Below are 5,948 nucleotides of genomic sequence, written 5' to 3' on the forward strand. Positions count from 1 at the left end.
CTACCACCTCCACTTCAGAAGAGTCAGTCTCCCCCGAACACCTCAGACTCTGTGACTTCCCGCGGCCTCCCTTTCCCCGTCCCCATTCTCTCCCCGGACGGGCCCCATCTTACACTTGAACGACAGCTCCACCGCTCGGGGCAGCTGGACACGATGTCCCAAAGTGGCCCGGACGGTAGCCTGGTCGATTCCAAAGGACCCACGCACGCAGTCGGCCATAAACGTGGTGTGGAGATCGTGGACGTTTGCGGGCCTCTGATGAAATCGCTGCTCCGGGGACCCCGGCGTCTAGGACCCGTCTTCTCCGTGTTCTTCACACCGTTGCTCCTGGGCCGGTTATTCTCTTCCCTCTCACTGACCTTAACGTTTTGTCTCTGCCATTGAATTTTGACTGTGCGAATGTGACTTGCCGCTGTAGGGCTGCGTGGATCTCTCAGGCATCCTGCTGTGCCGTGCGGGGGGGGGGGGGGGGAATCCTTGGTGGGTGGGTCGATAGACGTCCCTTTGGTTGTGCCCTGGAGGGGAGAGACAGAGGGGACGACTCAATCCACCACGAACGCTGATGTCGCTCCGATAAACCTGTAGCGGTGATTCTAGTTTATGGCCCGTGTCCTGAAAATAACTTCCCGAAGGGCCAGCCCGGCGGCACAGCGGTTAAGTTCGCACGTTCCGTTTTGTCAGCCAGGGGTTCGCAGGTTCGGATCCAGGGTGCGGACGTGGCGCCGCTTGGCGAGCCACGCTGTGGTCAGCGTCCCGCCTATCAAGGGGAGGGGGATGGGCACGGATGTTAGCTCGGGACCACTCTCCCGGGGCAAAAAGAGGAGAATTGGCAGCAGGTGTCAGCTCGGGGCTCGTCTTCCTCGAAAAATAAATTAATTAAATTAATAAAAACAACTTCCCAAACCTCTCTGATAACTTGAAGCTTTGAAGTTTTGCGAGGTGAAATCAGGTGATAAAAAAGTCCACGGACGGGGGCGGCCCCGTGGCCGAGTGGTTAAGTTCACAAGCTCCCCTTCGGCGGCCCAGGGTTTTGCCGGTTCAGATCCCGGGCACGGCACGGACACGGCACCGCTCGTCGGGCCGTGTGGAGGCGGCGTCCCACATGCCACAACTGGAAGGGCCCTCAACTAAGATAGACAACTATGTCATGGGGGGGATTGGGGGAGAAAAATCGGGAGGGGGGGAAAAGAAAACAAAAACGGAAGATTGGCAACAGGCGTTAGCTCTGTGAGGGCCGATCTTCCTCACCCAAAAACTAAAGTGAGATGAAATCAAATAAAGCGAAGGAAAAGATAAACCTATGAAATCCCATGTTTCTAAAAGTGGCCAAGTGTTTAGAAATTGGCCAAGCGACGGAATGCTCATGGGAAGGACAGTTCCTAATTGCTGGCTTCTTAGTTTTCACCAAAATTAAGGTTCGTGAGGGTTAAAAAATCTACTTAACAAATGCGATGAAAGCCACTAGGCCGGCCCGGTGGCGCGCTGGTTAAGTGTGCCTGTTCCGCTTCGCCGGCCCGGGGTTCGCCAGTTCGGATCCCGGGGGTGGACGTGGCACCGCTGGGCGAGCCACGTGGTGGTAGGCGTCCCACATATGAAATAGAGGAAGATGGGCACGGAGGTTAGCTCAGGGCCAGCCTTCCTCGGCAAAAAGAGGAGGATTGGCAGCAGTTAGCTCAGGGCTCATCGTCCTCAAAACAAAACAAAACAAAACAAAAAGCCACTAAAAGTGAATATGGGAAACATCTTTGTGTTCAAGGAAAGTGAGATGGCTGCCTTCAGGCAAGAGGGCCTAAAAAGTAAAGATCGTTTTGTCTGTGAAAAGGTGATCAAAGTTTCACGGGGAAAATAATCTGAGAAAAAGGCCTGTTCGTGGTCAAGTGGCCTAAAATTGGAACGAGTGGACAGATAGAAATGGCGAGCGATAGGATCTATGGGAGTCTATGAGGAAGCCATTGGGTGTCGGCCTAATTCGGCCTGACAGTGTTTTTCGAAAAGGGCCTGACGTGGCCGTCGAGCACGCATCGCATCGTAGATCCGCTTTACACATTTCCTACGGCAAGAACCAATGCCCTTAAGGGAAAGGAGCAGCTTCCCCGTGCTCGGGCCTTTCCTTAAGGAGAGGCATCTTTCCTTAGGCTAGGAGCGGATGGTTGCGCTCACCTTTGACCATCCGGCTCCCCTGTGACCACCCAGGCCCAGACAACAGACCTGCCACCCAGCAGTGTCTGTCGATCGCTGTGCCGACAGAGCAGTCTCGCGACTATCATCCAAGGGACCTTTCGATCCTATGTGAAACGTCCTCTCTGGGGGTCTAGAAGCACTCTGTACACCCCACTTCCCGGGCACCCTCTCTTCCTTCGGGAAGAAAGGCCCCGGGCCACAGTCCTCACATTTTAGCTCAGAATAAACGCACCCCGATTTTCACGGATAGATTGGTTCCGGATTATTTCCGTCGACAGAATGGAATCAAGTCAATGAGTTTCAAGATCGGAGGGAAGCTGATGCAAAATCAGAATTTGTTTTTCTCACTCCCGAAAGGATACTTTTCTCTAACTTCTAGTCTCCTCCTGATAAAGACATTGGAAAAGGTTTCTCTTGACCTCTGAGGGAATCGACACCAAAGACAGAGATCCTCCATTTTGTCAGAATGATTTCCTAGGCCTCCAATGGAGGAGGCCTCCCTCGGACGGGAGCTCAGCTTTTGTTTTGCAACAGTTTTCCTCTCTCTGCTTGCCTTTAACATCTCCTTTCCCGTTCTTCTTTTTTGGAAGGGAAATACGTGCACCGCTGGGGAAAAAAAAAAAAAAAGAATTTTCTAAATGACCAAAGAAGATCTACGACTGTTGTTATTTTGGTTTCACGGAGCAGTTCCACGTCCACATTTACTCCATTTTAAACACCCACACACACTCACAGCACGGCGCTGTGAGGATGTCCCGGGGAACTCGATTTGTGGAGGGAATGGCTGTGAGGTCTCTGCCCCCCAACCCCCACCATTTGGGTGCTTCTGCTTGTTGATGAGGACGGGAAGCCCTGCTGAAATCCATATTCTTATCACCACACGTGCATCTGCACCCATGCTCCCCCCCGTGTGTCGTCTTTGGGCTTTGCTGTGGCCCCGTGCGGAGGGAGACCTGTTTTGTGTTGTAAACTTTTCCGCGGCCAAGCGGCTCGGTCCTTTCCTCTACGACTTGTGGGCTCTGTCTGTCCGTCTGCCTTAGAGAGACCCTCTGGGCCGGAAGTGACAGGCTGCACACAATTCCTGACAGACTGCGGACAATTCCTCCGTCGTCACGGTCCTTCTCTGATGACGTGCATGGTTTCGGTTTGACAGCGACCCCCACCCCCCACCCCGCCGTGATTTTCTAAGTCCTCCCGGGAGCCCGGGAAGTGCTCGGGCCGCTCCGGGAAGCGGGGGCCGGCAGCCCCGGCCTGCCCCGTGGCATCTCCGGGGACTTTTCCACCTCTGTCCGCGTCAGCCAGCCGGCAGCCCCGCGCCCGGCCCGGCCCAGAAGTCACGTGGGGAGTCTGTCCCCTTCCTGGCAAGCCCACCCACCCCACCCCCCTCCCCGCCGATTTTCCAACACCTCCTTCTGCACCCAGGGTTGCCCTGTGCTGCCTGGGAGCTCCGAGGTGGACACCCTGGGGCCTCACGTGGTGACCTCCCGGCCGCCCCAAGCGGGCCCAGAGAGAAAGAGAGAGAGAGAGAGACAGAGAGAGACAGAGACAGAGACAGAGACAGAGAGAGACAGAGACAGAGACAGAGGCAGAGAGAGACCTGACCCGGCGGTGGGCTCAGGCTGTGCACTCTCGCTGGCTGGTGACCCGGTTCCCTCCCGCTGACCCCTCCGCGCCGGTCGTTGGGCGCCATCTGGCGGCCGCTTTTACAGAGTGGCCCTCCTCCGGAGCCCCGGCGACATGAGCAAGGGATGGGACTCGCAGGACGTCTGTGTGGTTTCCAGTGTGGGGCTGTGTGGAACAGAGCTGCTAAGAACATTCATGCCCCGGATTCTGTGTGAATGAACAGGAACGTGGCCGCAGCCCCCACCCCGCCCCCCGCCCCAGCCCCCGGGAGTGGTGGGAGTGGTGCCCTCCAGACCACCCTCGGGTTGGATGCCTCCCTCCCTGGAAGGACTCACGGGACTCCACAAAAGCTGACTTCCTGGAGGTCCAGCGGAGACCCCCAAGGCCCAAGGCCCCCCCCCCCCCCCACCCACCACAGATCACTGTGGAAGCCTTAATGACCCAAGGCTCCAGCTACATACAGACGCTCTTAGGAGGCAAGATACACCAAAGGCTTATGTAGGTTGCCACTTTCGGTGGTTGTTTCCGCGGCGTGTCAGTTTTGGAACCCGCCACGCCCTTTTTCACAGAGGCCATACCGTTTCCCTTCACCACCAGTGAGGCGTGAGTGACTGACTTGGCTTCTCCGCGACCTGACTAGCAGTTTGATCCTGTTCCGGTATTTGGAAGAAGGCAGTCTCACCCATGTGTCCCCACAATGTCTCCCTCTAATTTTCTCACTTGCTTTTCCAGGGAACAGCTCACATCTTTTCATGCGCTTATCGGTCATCCATGCGTACCTCCTCCACCCCAGGTGAAAGTGCCTGCTCTGTCTATTGGTCTTACATTCTTTTTGTATTTTTCAGTGTTGATTTCCCCCGGGTCTCCACTCCATTGTGGGTTTTGTTTTTTGTTTTTTGTTTTTTGTTTTTTTTTTTTGCTTAAAGATTGTCACCTGAGCTAGGCACTGTTGCGCTGCTTCCTCAGTTTCAGAGGGTACCTTTTTCAGGGTTGCTTTTTGACCGGGTCTCCTCGCCATTGTATTTTTTTATTTTTTATTTTTTTGCTTAAAGATTGCCACCTGAGCTAGCCTCTGTTGCCCATCTTCTTCGGTTTCAGAGGGTAGATTTCTCAGTGTTGCTTTTTCGCCAGCTCTCCACGCCCTTGCGTCTTTTTTTTTTCTGCTTGAAGGCTGCAACCTGAGCTAGCTTCTTTTGCCCATGTTCGTCAGTTTCAGAGGGTGGATTTCTCCGTGTTGCTTTTTCCCCAGGTCTCCACACCCTTGTGTGTTTCTTTGGCTTAACGATTGCCACCTGAGGTAGCCTCTGTTGCCCATCTTCCTCCGTTTCAGAGGGTGGATTTCTCAGTGTTGCCTTTTCGCCAGCTCCCCACGCCCTTGTGTGTTTCTTTTGCTTAAAGATTGTCACCTGAGCTAGGCACTGTGGCCCTGCTTCCTCAGTTTCAGAGGGTACCTTTTTCAGGGTTGCTTTTTGACCGGGTCTCCTCGCCATTGTATTTTTTTATTTTATTTTTTTTGCTTAAAGATTGCCACCTGAGCTAGCCTCTGTTGCGCTTCTTTCTCAGTTCTAGAGGGTAGATTTCTCCGTGTTGCTTTTTCCCCAGGTCTCCACGCACTTCCTTTTATTTTTCCTTAAAAATTGCCACCTGAGCTAGCCTCTGTTGTCCATCTTCGTCGGTTTCAGAGGGTAGATTTCTCACTGTTGCTTTTTTGCCAGGTCTGCACGCCCTTGTGTTTTTTTTCTGCTTAAAGGTTGCAACCTGAGCTAGCTTCTTTTGCCCATGTTCCTCAGTTTCAGAGGGTGGATTTCTCAGTGTTGCCTTTTCCCCAGCTCCCCACGCCCTTGTGTGTTTCTTTTGCTTAAAGATTGCCACCTGAAGCCAGCCTCTCTTGCCCATCTTCCTCAGTTTCAGAGGGTAGATATTTCAGGGTTGCTTTTTCCCCAGGTCTCCACGCCTTTGGGTTTTGTTTTTGCTTAACGAGTGCCACCTGAGCTAGCCTCTCTTGCCCATGTTCCTCAGTTTCAGAGGGTAGATATTTCAGGGTTGCTTTGTCCCCAGGGCTCCACGCCTTTGTGCTTTGTTTTTGCTTAAGGATTGCCACCTGAGGTAGCCTCTCTTGCCCATCTTCCTCAGTTTCAGAGGGT

The sequence above is a fragment of the Equus asinus genome, unplaced genomic scaffold (genome assembly GCF_041296235.1).
Source record: "Equus asinus isolate D_3611 breed Donkey unplaced genomic scaffold, EquAss-T2T_v2 contig_420, whole genome shotgun sequence".
Classification (NCBI taxonomy): Eukaryota; Metazoa; Chordata; class Mammalia; order Perissodactyla; family Equidae; genus Equus; species Equus asinus.